Below are 12,555 nucleotides of genomic sequence, written 5' to 3'. Positions count from 1 at the left end.
ACGACCTCGTAGCCTACCAGTGCACTGCAGAGTGGACACACCCCTCGTCTGTGCACGCCTGAGCGCACTCATTCTGTCAGGATGTCAAACAACGAGGGGGGGGGGGACGTGTGATCAAAAGAGAAACGTGCGATAAACCACAGCGATTTCCACAGGGAGGGGATTATCTTGACGCAGTTGGACGTTGACGTTTTACAAACAAAAGAAAGACGTGAATGGTGGAGACGAGAAAACAACAACGCATCGGAGTTTATTTTACAAATCACGCTGCTTTTAATAATGTGGGTAAAAAAGAAGCAGCGAATGTATTGTTTCAAAAGCAAAGCGTGTCGCTTTAAGCTCACGCGGTCAAAGTTGTTTACCTCTTCGTTACCTCTGACGTCACGACACACCCCTATTTCGAGGGCGGGGCTTTACTGCGACGGACGTCGAGACGAGCACATCAGCACGCTACTTTACAGGCGTGTCACCAACCAGATCAGGGCTGACCCGTTGAGCTCGCATATGATTGGCTATGTCTGACTAAGTAGGCGGGACGGAAATCCCTCTTTCCCGTAGAGGCTCCGAAGAGGAGGCGGTGCATAACAAAAAGTAATGGCCATCTATCTGGTAACTGACGAGACGAGGATATATGTCGCCGTATTACAGTAAGTGTGACTTTATTTGACGAGTGTTAGAATGTTTTAGGTTTATTAACACCGCTTGGAAAGCGCTCAGTTTCGGTTTTTGACCCGTTTTCCGCGCAACAAAGCCGCCCGAAGTTGTGTTGCGTTCAAGGGTTCAAGGCAGCCTTTGCTAACGGCGCTAGCCACAAGCAGCGCGTGTTTGCGATCTCTGCCTTAATGAATAAAATCAAAAACAAACGAATGCAAAAGGTTCTGTGGTTAAAAGGAGCGGCTTTGAACGACGGCGCGCAGAGATCAAACGCCACTCCGGTCTTAATGGGGTGAAAGTTGACGCGAACTGTTTAGGTACGAAAACTCGCGTTGCACAACAGCGACGTGCAAAAGTCCAACTATGACTTATGTTAGTGGGGAGAATCCTCACTACAGATCGTGTTTATTTTATAAGCTCGTCGATGTATCGATCACGTTGCGCAAGTAACAACAGTATCGACCGTGCGGCGATCGCTGTTTTTTGTGTGTGTTTGTGTTGCTAATAAATGTGGCGTTACGTAAACGGAAATTGCAGGTCGGGTCCGAGGGTTGGGGCCCCCTTCACTCACTTGCCACATGCCTTTTTGCTTTTCTATGGAACAGGATTAACATCTTGGGATAAACGGAGGAAAGCTTTCAAGTCTCAGCCAGTGTTCAAGGGCATGCCAAATCCTCAGGTGAGCCATTTCGATCACACATAAGCTGAAGCTGCTCGCACAAAATGCAGCGGTGCCTAAAGATGTGTTTGTTTTTATTTGGCTGTGAAAAGGATCATTCCGGGAAGAGCAATTCCGAACTATTTCCTCGATTCTATCAAGGAGCAAGAAGAAGCCGAATAAAATTGACATAGGAAGAAATAGTTCTTGTTTGATGATCAAGGCAGGCGTGTTTCCAATAATTCCTTTTTACAAAAGCAACATAAAGTCCAACTTTTTGCTGACTGATTTTAAAGAGGTACAAAAGTTATAGGCCATGAAGAACACTACACTAGTTTTTGGTATACATAAAGACCATTTTTTGGAATAAAAGAAAACTACGGGTAGTCAAGTCATGTTTGTGACACCCTTAATCACAAAGAGTCTCAAAGGGCTGCATAGACTACACATTATTATGACACAATCCCCTGATCTAAAACCTACATGAGGGCAAGGAAAAACTCAAAAACCTCAACATGAGGAAATTGAAGAAACCTTGAGAAGGGACCGCACGTGAGGTAATCCAAGGCTCCGTAGTCATATGTTCTTCCTTGTGCTTTTTAGCACTCGTTTTTCAGTTACACAATACAATACAGCGAAACCTAGTCCCTTTAATATGATTCAATGCTTTCATATATCATATCATATTTCATACATCAAATTAGTGAATTTGATAACTGTAAATGGACGAAGGTTTGGTAGAACTAGCAATGATAATAGCACTAAATATATATATGACATGATAATTTAATTGAAAAGACCTATGTATCCCAAAGTAAAACTCTCAAAAGTGAAAAAAATCCTTCTCATGTTCTACTCGTCTAATTTGCAAGAGAGGGATGGAAAATAACTGGGAATTCAGTCTTCAAGTTTTTGCACATAGAAATGTAGCCTAATTTACTCATACTTTGCACACAGGACTTCTTCTATACCGAAAACTAGCTAAATCTTACTCTTTATGATGTATAATCTCGTTGTAAACAATGTTTACCCAACGCTAAATCTATTGCAGCCTGGTCATCCTGGAAGTGGGATTACGTCATATGCGATCCCTTCTCAAGGTTTCTTCATTTTCCTCATGTTGAGGTTTTTGAGTTTTTCCTTGCCCTCATGTAGTTTTTAGATCAGGGGATGGTGTCATAATAATCTGTGGTCTGTGCAGCCCTTTGAGACTCTTTGTGATTAAGGGTGTCACAAATAAACATGACTTGACTGATGTTTTTGAGTTTTTCCTTTCCCGCATGTCAGTTTAAGATCAGGGGATGGTGTCATTGTCACCTTTGCAGTCCTTTGAGACATTTTGGGATTAAGGACATCACATAAAATGTGACTTGACTACGTTGTCATAAAGGACAACAAAGACAGTATTCATTCTAAAACTACTTTTAATCTGCGTGGAAAGCTCGAGTAATCTGCGCCAATGTTGACAGTTTGTAAAGTCATGCATTCTTGCGTTAATATCTTATTCTACACCGAAATCTTGCGTAGTCATTTTTAGCTAAAATTAGCATTGTTTTATTTCATACTGAAAACGAGAGTAGTCTTTTAGAATCAATTTATCCACTTAAACTAGCATAGTTTTATTAAATTCTGAAAATTAGCATAGTGATTTTCAGTGCCAAAATAGCATAGTCTTATTCTGACTGGATAGCCAGAACCATCTTTTTCAATGCCGTAAAATAACGTCATCTTGCTCTGGCCAAAGTAGCATAATCTTCTTTGATTTCCAAACTATAGTTGTCTTCCTTCGCACCAAAAACTAGCGTAGTTTTCTTTTATTCCGAAAACTGGTCTTTGTGTTTACCAAAAACCAGCGTAGTGTTCTTCATGGCCTAAAACCTTTGTACATGTTTTCTACACACAAACTGGTGTTTTCTTTCTATATACCAGAAATTAGCATAATGTCCCCCACCAAAAACTAGCGTAGTTTTCTTTTATTCCGAAAACTGGTCTTTATTTATACCAAAAACTAGCGTAGTGTTCTTCTTGGCCTAAAACTTGTGTACCTGTTTTCTACACAGAAACTGGCGTTTTCTTCCTATACACCAGAAATTAACACAGTGTTCCCCACCAGAAACTAGCGTAGTGGTCTTCGCTGATAATGAATGTGATTTTCTTCCAAGCCAAAACTATAATAGTCTTTTACGAAGAAAACTAACGGAGTCTTCTTCTACACTAAAAACAAAGGCCAAAACTAGCATAGTCTTCTATAACACTGAAAACTGGTGCAGTCGTTTTTTTCTTCCCTAATGCTGAAAATTCCCGATTTCCTATTCTATGCGTAAAGTATTCTTTTTTAAAAATTCCATTCCATCATTACATAACCCCAAAATGAATGAATGAATGAATGTATTTCGAACATTAAAATAAAAAAACGAACAAAAACAATAACTCAACAAAAAAATAATGTTACATAATATGTTCGAAAAGTAAGAAGCAGATGCTTATATTCCCTACCCCTTCATCTTCCCTTTTAAATACACCAATGATAATAACAACAATAGTAATAATATTAATAATAACAGTTATGATATAACAATAGCAACAATAACAGCAAAGTTAACCAATAGTTCTAGACTCACTATTCCAAATCTCTCGTATCACTCATACCCCATTTTCTTCATCTCTGTATTCCGCCAGTAATGTTTTTTTGTATTTAAATTTGAACAAGTAAATAGTTGGACATTGTTTGATCTCGTCTATTGCTCCAAAGTTTGACTCCACACACAGACACACACATACTTTTCCTGGTTGTTCTCACCTTTGGGATTATGAATTTATGACAGCCCCTTAAATGATAATTTCCCTCTTTCGAATGAATGATTTATGGATGTTTGTTGGCACTGTTTTTTTTTTTTTTACCTTAAATAGCAGTTGTGTAGTGAAAATGTTTACTAAATCATCCAATTTTATTAATTTGGACTGCAGGAATAAAATATTAGTATGATATACCATAAAGGCAAACAATATGACTTCCACTCCTGTGTGACTTATGTTTTTATTCTACCGTGGTTGTTTTTTCTTTACCTGACTTACAGCTCGTAAAACACAATTAAGTTAGTCGTCATTTGATTGTATTTTATGGAACGCAATTATTTATAGTTGATAATGGACGTCTTTTTTTATGATGTTCCGAGAACGTCGCGTACATAACCTCATAAATCAAAGACACAAAAACAAATGTGTTCCCGTTATTATCAAGGTCAGATTTGTGATATTCTTGTCTTCAATTTTCTGGTTGTTTTTAACTCACTTATCACCGGGTCGATTTATTATAGCAACAAAATGGCAAACAAAATTTTGCATTCAACAGCCGCTTACCTTTGACAGCTAAGCCCTGTATTGTGACGCTCACCGAGTCTTGTCCTTCAAGCATCTTCCACTTGTTTCCACTGTTTTCATCTTTAGCCACTCATGCTCGCTGTTTGCCGCTTTTGTTATTTTTAGCTACTCCTGCTTTGTCTGTTTCCACTGCAAATAAACACGTTATTTGATTGAGACACTCAATGTTTGATCTTGCAGTGATTTTCTGGTCTTCTTAGTAGCGTTTTGCACTAGCCGATAAAGCCAGCGACGTACACCAGCTCTGAACAACTCCAGCTATTAGCTCTTCTCAGATGCTCCGGGTGCACGCAGTCTTTAGTTGTCGCCAGCTTTTGTGCCTGTAAAGTAAAAAAACACGGAAGTGGGCTTCTGAATTTTGTGAAGTATCTTTCAGGCTTTTGTAGTGTTTTTTTTTTAATGCAACTTTTTAGTGCCATTCTAAACTACAACGACCTCTAGTGGTGACGTATTACACACTGTTTCTTTAGGCCACTGATTCTTACTCAGCACACTCATGGAAACATGCACTCCTCATTTTTGATTAAAAATCTATATACAATTTCAACTCGGCATTATAAGTGACAAATACGTGCGGCCATGTTTGCAATCATTTATTGCGATATCACTGGTGAAGTAGTGGTTATGACTTGGCGCTCACACTCTCGAGACCAAGGTCCGATTCCCATTGTATCCAACGCTTTGCGATTCTTTTTCAGCTCTATTTTTCAAATGGTTAATCATGCACAAATACGATAATATACTCCTATATACTCTTTGTCACAACACTAAGCTACTAAACCCTATGTATGACACGCACCCAAATATTGAGTTCTATTCAAAGGGACAGTGTGTAATATTCAATGCCACCTAGAGGTACGAACAACTTTCATGCAGTAAAAAAACTTGATCCATCCAGTAAAAAAACTGATTTGAATAGTCAAGTTCATTTGCATGCCCTTAAATCAGAAGGAGTCTCAAAAGGCTGCACAAACCACAGACTATTAGAGACTACAGACTTTTATGACACCATCCGCTGATCTAAAACCTACATGGGGGCAAGGAAAAACTCAAAAATTTCAACATGAGGAAAATAAAGAAACATTTAGAAAGGACCGCACATGAGGTTTTCCCCCTTCCAGGGTAACCAAACAAACAATACAATAAAGAATCAAATATAAAATGATTAAAATAAATAGGAAATATAATGGGAAATATGGTTTTCATAAAGCATTTATGCATACACAAACAAAGCCAATAATCAAGTACCTTGCCATATTTATAGGCAAAAAGATGTTCATACATGCGTTTAAGTATATTCTCATACCAATCTTAATTTTCATAAAAATGAGATTGAGAAATTTTGATCCACATTCAAGTCGCCGCCATGTTTGTCCGTCATCCTGCTGCCACGCTTCACTGTTTATCACTGGCCCTCGCTTGTACCAGACAACACAGTGCCATCTGGTGGTCAAGTATTACCAATTGTGGCGTTAAGGTAATAAAAAATGCACGTTATACACAAATAAATACAGTATCCTTCCTTCCGTTGATACATTTCCGATATCAGCTTGGAAGAAAACCACATCCCCCGTTATTGGAATCAGATTGTGTATCGAATCTTTCTGTTTTGCTTGTAAGTCAAGTCATGTTTAGAACTGCAGGTCCAAGGACCCCAAAAAGACCTTTATTTAGTGAACCAGGAAGCGGGTCAAACAGGCAAGTAGTCGGTTTGGCCGTATTCACCACCTGTTTAAGATTATCGGGTGACAAATCACTAAATTGGGAAAAATTCCCTGGACAGCCACCATGTCGCGCATCTATAGATTTCAGCTCTTTAATATATGACGTATTAACATTGTCTTTAGAAATCTCTTCCCGTATGCGTTGAATCTTCTTATCAAAGGAGACCATAAAGTAATGGGCTGAATGGGTAGAACCATCCGGGATAATCGGTTGCCTCGTTAGCGATGCTACAATGTCGAAAAAGATTTTGGAGTTATTCTTTTGTGCCGCAATCACCTTTGAAAAATAGGCTGATTTTGCAGAGGCAAGGACTGCTTTATACTTTAACAAGCTGTCACACCAGCGTGACATTTTCTTTCAGATTTCCTGCAGTCTTGTTTAAGTGATCTATTTTCATCAATAAAACAAGGCGTGCGTCTTTTAGGTCGTCATTTAAGTCGTATGGGCGCTACTGAATGCAGAACACTAGCCAGGGTAGCATTAAACTCATTCATGAGTGAGTCGAATAGAGCCTTTATATAAAGGAAACGACTCAACTACTCCTGAGAGAAGATCGGAGAGCTCAGAAACTATGCTCTTTGTTGTTAAGGGCTATACAAATAAACATGACTTGATTTGTGACGCCCTCAATCACAAAGAGTCTCAAAGGGCTGCACAGACCACAGATTATTGCAAATCACAGACTATTATGACACCATCCCCTGATCTAAAACCCACGTGAGGGCAAGGAAAAACTCAAAAACGTCAGCATGAGGAAAATGAAGAAACCTTGAGAAGGGACCGCCGATGAGGGAATCATCCTTCCAGGATGACCAGGCTGCAAAGGATGTTGCAATAACAAATAATACACAGATATTGTCAACGTAAAATATAGTTAATTCATAAACTATGGAATAGTAGTGTGTTTTAAGCCTTGATTTCAACAGTTCCGCAGAGGTCGCAGATCAAATCTCAGGGGAAAGAGCATTCCACAGCACCAGGGCCCGAATGGAGAACGCTCTCGAACCTGTAGATTTCTTCTTGGCTCTTGGGATCACTAGTAGACCAGCATTTTCAGAGCGAAGGGGCATAGGGTAAATTAACAAGCGTAGAAATCCCGCAATGGTTCTTTTAGCTTGATTAAAGGCAGCAGGCTGTTGTTTATGGAGATGCGGCCATTACGGCGCAGTCCATTAGTTATCCATACCCCCCCCCCATGACTCTAGTAATTGTCGGCTTCCTCCTCACATGTTTCGTTTAGAGAAAGGGGCCGTTGTGCTTTAAGAGGCGCTCGCATGTACGTGATTCGTATGCGGGCTCGCCGTTTTGCGCCTAATGAAGTGCGAAGTTCACGCCGATGTCGGCGGGTCCTCGCTTGGCTAGGACAATCGCTTGGTGGAGGTCATATTTGGAGTGCCACGCTGTTAACTATTTATTTGACCAGATTTCTGTTTTTCGGATTTGCCCCGTGGGCCTGTCTCTTGTCAAGAGCCAGTGACCTTTATTTACATCTCTTTCTGTTTACTACATCTTAGAAGAAGAAGAAGAAGAAGAATCTTCACATATCTCTTTGCCTTTCTTCATACCGGGGGTGTCAAACTCATTTTAACTCGATAGAACAAACATTCTCTCGGGGGGCTGATTGAGGAGAAAAAGAAAGAAACAAGGGAAAGAAAGGGAGAGAAAAAGAGAGCGTGAGGCACAAGGAAAGGGAGAAAGAGAGAGGGAGAGAACGTGAGAAACAAAATAAACAAAAAGAGAAATAGTGAAAGAAAGGTAAAGAAAGAAATCCAAAGAAAATTTAAAACGAGAAGGAGAGGAAAGCGGAGAGAGAGAAAAGGGGAAAGCGAGAGAGAAGGGGAAAGCTCTTTGAAGGGGTGGCACGACGGATGAGTGGTCACGCGTCCGTGTTATAGTTCTGAGGTCTCGGGATCGAATCCTCCTTTTAAGGAGTTTGCATGTTCTCCCCCTGCTTGCATAGGTTTCCTCTAAGTCCCGGGTGTCCCCTGCCCACTGCCCGAGGACAGCTGTGATGGGCTCCAGCACCCCCGTGACCCTACTGAGGATAAGCAGAGCAGATAATGGATGGCCCTTGGAATCAGGATTCCGATTTCAAAGTAAAAACGAGCAAAAAAAATGTCGGCATTTGAGAGTAAAAGTCAAACTAAAGTAACCTGTTGGAATTAAAATACTCGGAGATGTTTTCTTTTTTTTTTCATTTTTAAATAATAATATTGTATTTCTTTAATGTTGATACATTTTGCCGATTTTTTTTCCTCCCAGAAAATCGGCTTTTGGCATTTTGTCCCCGAGACGTTTTTGCAAAAGTGTTTGGAGCGCCACCTGTTGGTGGGCGGCCTTGCGTCGGTTGGTGGCTTCCTGCTGGAGCGCTCGTGCTTGAGAAGGCGCATTCCCTGTCAAATTCAGCACAGACATAAACAGGACTCTCGGCCTTCTTTCTCCCTCTTTAGAGTCCAGCAAGGGGCCCAGCACAAGGGGCAGGCCACCGGGTCTCTCTCTCTCTCTCCCTCGCTCTCTCTTCCTCTCACTCGCCCTCTATTGCTACCCCCCTCTCTCTCTCACTACCTGTCTCTAGCTCTGTTTAGCTAGCGCTATGGAAATTTCTTGATCTCTCTCTCTCACTTTCTTACCTTTTCTTACTTCATCTTTTCCGCTCTCTGTCTACCTATTTTTCTGCGTTTTAGTCGCTACCTCTTTCTCTTCCTCCAACCTTCTCTCCCTCTCGTTAACACAACCTCTCTTTCTACTTCTCTTCACCTCTTTGTACCTCTCTCTACCTCTTGTTACCCTCAACCTCTCTCTCACTTTCTACCTTTTTTTCTGTCCCTCTCTAGCTTTCCTTACCTCTATCGACCTCTCCTTGTTCATACTTTGCTCTCTCGACCTTTCTTTTCCTCCCTCCCTACATCTGTTAACCTCAACTCTCTCTGTCTCTCTCTTTCTCTCTCTCTCTTTCTCTCTTTCTCTTTCTCTCTTTCTCTCTCTCTCTCTCTCTCTCTCTCTCTCTCTCTCTCTCTCTTTCTCTCTTTCTCTCTTCACATCTCCATCTTGGACCTTTTGTCTTTCTAACTCTTTCTCCACATCCTCCTCACTCTACATATCTTTACCCAACCTTCTCTTTGTACCATTATCTCTCAGTTTACATCTCTTTACCTAAACCTCCTTTTACCCTTCGCTCTGTACCTTTCTTTCCCTGTTTACATCTCAGCTGTTCTACCTCTTTTTTTACTTCTATTCTATCCCCCCTCTCTCTGTATCCCTCTTTTTATACATGTTTACATCAACTTCCTGACTTTTGATTTGTTCATATGTTTCTTTCTCTGTTTCTCTCTCTCCTTACACCTCTATGTAGTTGTTTCTCTCACTCTTTTTACCTTTTTCTCACTCCATCTCTTTTTCTACCTCTCTATCCTTTTTTCTTCCTCTCCACCTTTTTAACTCTCTCTCTGACTCTATCCTTTCCTACTTTGCTCTCTCAGCCGTTCTCTTTCTAACACTTTTATCCTTCCTATCTTTCTACAGTTCTCTCTCTCTCTCGCTATTGCTCTACTTTTCTTTAAATCTATCTACCTCTATCTATTTTCTTTCTCTTGCGCTCTTTATCTCTTTGTCGCTCCCTTTCTACCTTTGTCCCTCTATCCGACACTTACTCTTTTTGCCATTATTCCATTTACCTCTTGTCGCCTCCCTCTACTTCTCACTCGTTACCTTTCTTCACTACTTTCTCAGGCTGACTTTTCTTCTCTAGCTCACTATACCTCTTTCTTTCTACCTCGCTCAGTCCCTCTCTTGTCCTTTCCTTGGCCAGCTGCGGGGCCTGACTAGGGGAGCGATAGACCGTAGCATAGGACACGGGACCCCTGCCCCGCCTCCCCCAGTTCAGCCCGTCCCGTGTGGGGCACAGGTCACCTTGTCATGTGCTGTTACTGCTGCCGTAACACAGTCTTGCCCACGGTGGGGGGGGGGCGCTTGCTTAGACCCGCAGAACAGAGAAAGGGGACAGGACCGGGCGAGTCGCTCTCCCCAGAGACATCGGAAACATTCACTTTCATCGTTGTAAATATTGGCTTTTGTCGCCCAGGCCGTTACACCCGCTCAACTTTAAGTCCGCGTGCACGTTTCCATTACACTCCCCCTGACTGCGTTCTCCCCGATCGAACGTGTTATGTATCCTCTGGACTCGCGCTGACCCGCCCGAGGTATGCGCCAAAACATCTCAACCTATGTTTTCCTCCCGTCTTTCTCCGCCACTTCCTCACGTTCGGATATTTTGAATCCCAAATCTCGAGTCGCTTGGGCGGGTTCTGCAGATTTACGGTCCACTTTCACTCGTTTAAGTCCGGATGGGGGCCGCCGCCTTTGAAGCGTCTTAGCGTTCGGATGTGGTCGCCAAGCTGTCGACATTCTTGGGCTCCGATGCCAGAATTTTCTATTTTTCTTTTTAGAATATACCACGTTTACCCCTCTCCCCTCTGCATGTATTTTGAAGAGCTCAATGCATTTCTGTTCAGGGTTCTCTAAGGAAGCCCAGGAGTGCCAAAATGCATACCATATAACTGACAATTATGTAATATGGCTATTCATATTTCAAATAGAGTGTCATTATTAAGTATGTACCTACTATTCTTGAAAATATGAGTTAACATTCATACTTCATCATAAAGCATAGCATATTATTTAATACTTTATACAGTATATTATTTTGCCATTATTTTAATTGTTATTTACTTTAGTGTAGTGTGTTTTCTTTTATGGGTTGAAGCTTGAGTGTCATAAAAAGCAACTTTTAAATGTTATGGATTTGTATTATTGTTTTGGTGATAGGAATGAGTGGAGAGGTGTTGTGAAAGGATAATGGGATGTTTAGATGTGTTCTAAGGGATGGGCAGGGCACCCGTATGATGCGGCTGGGGTAAACCAGCGAAAGCTGTCAGGCCCTGCTGTTGAACAAAAAAGTGTGTTGTGTCACCCTTACCTGAGTGACATGGCCGCTTACTTGTGTCCCGTTTCATCTGGAGGGATGAGAGCATGACCAACCTGGGTGCTGAGGTGCCTAACTTGTTTGGGCATTTGGTTTGGCCATGGTCAATTTTTTTTTCGTGTTTTTTGCTACTTTTTCCCTATTTCTTTTCCTTGTTTTTGTCTGCTGTTGTTTCTTGCTGTCGGTCACCCGTCTTGAGGGATATGACCAAGGTAGATAGATAGATAGATTATTGTTTTGCAACATGGCATTTTACTGATGAGGTCTTCCATATCATATCGTTTTATCTTAAATTATTATTTTCTAGTTACAATTCATTTGTACGTATTTATTTAAAAATATCCCTTTCCTCAATGAAAGTTGGCGGGTGGGGCCTGTGCGAAATCCTTCAGATCTATTGCTTTTCCTGTACATTGTTCATGTCTGTGCCATAGCTTGGTCTCCTGTGCAGGAATGCCAAAGTAAATTTTTTAGCACGCCATAAAAATTAAAGTGGGTTGGTTAGGGTTGATCCTTCAGATCGATCAGTTTTCCTGGACATCGGTTAGTCAGTTCATGGATTTATGATTTCTCAGAATATATAAAATAAAATCAATTCAATTATCATTTTTGGGGAGGAGAGTCAAGCCAAATTATTAGTATATGATGGCATATGTGTCTTAAAGCTTTGTCTCAGTCCCTATATATCAAAGAAGTACAATACATTGCCGGTCGCTGGTGGCTCACTCTTCGTGCACGTCCAATCCCACTTCAAACTTTACAATTTTAAGAAAATGTTTTGACTCACAGGTTTGACACATTATATTGTTGTTAGAAAGTAAGGAAGAGAATAATGTGAAAATAATTATTTCTCCGTTACTGTAAAATGGTTATTTTGGGGACAGGTCTCTAATAAGCCTTTGGCTTCAAGCAGTCATCCCTTTTTTCTTTTCAGGTGATTTGTTCATTCTGTGATGTGATGTTTGTTGCAAAATGATTGAAAAAAAGAAAAAAATAATCAAAAAAACAATACAATTGTGCAAAGGCGAGTGTTCAAAAAGAAGGGAATCTAAAAATCCAGTAATTTATGAATCTCATTTTTTATGTTTTATTAACACGTGACAGACTTGCTGCCACTCAGAGTGAGTCGTTCAATTATTTAATATAGCCTGCCGAG

General features: G+C 40.8%; 1 protein-coding gene across 1 annotated transcript in view; it reads left to right on the top strand.

Moving 5' to 3' along the window:
• Positions 1 to 568: 568 nt before the first annotated feature.
• Positions 569 to 12,555, top strand: part of LOC148363816 (vitamin D3 receptor B) — a 55,191-nt gene continuing 43,204 nt past the window's right edge. Inside the window, exons 1-2 of the mRNA XM_088337875.1 lie at positions 569 to 647; positions 1,260 to 1,333. The gene's annotated coding sequence lies outside the window, so the exon portion shown is untranslated. The remainder of the gene's footprint in view (positions 648 to 1,259; positions 1,334 to 12,555) is intronic.

This window comes from Urocampus carinirostris, chromosome 6 (genome assembly GCF_059441175.1).
Source record: "Urocampus carinirostris isolate Australia breed hairy pipefish chromosome 6, RoL_Ucar_1.0, whole genome shotgun sequence".
Classification (NCBI taxonomy): domain Eukaryota; kingdom Metazoa; phylum Chordata; class Actinopteri; order Syngnathiformes; family Syngnathidae; genus Urocampus; species Urocampus carinirostris.
Note: the sequence above shows the minus strand (reverse complement) of the source record. Positions and strands in the feature narration are given on the sequence as shown.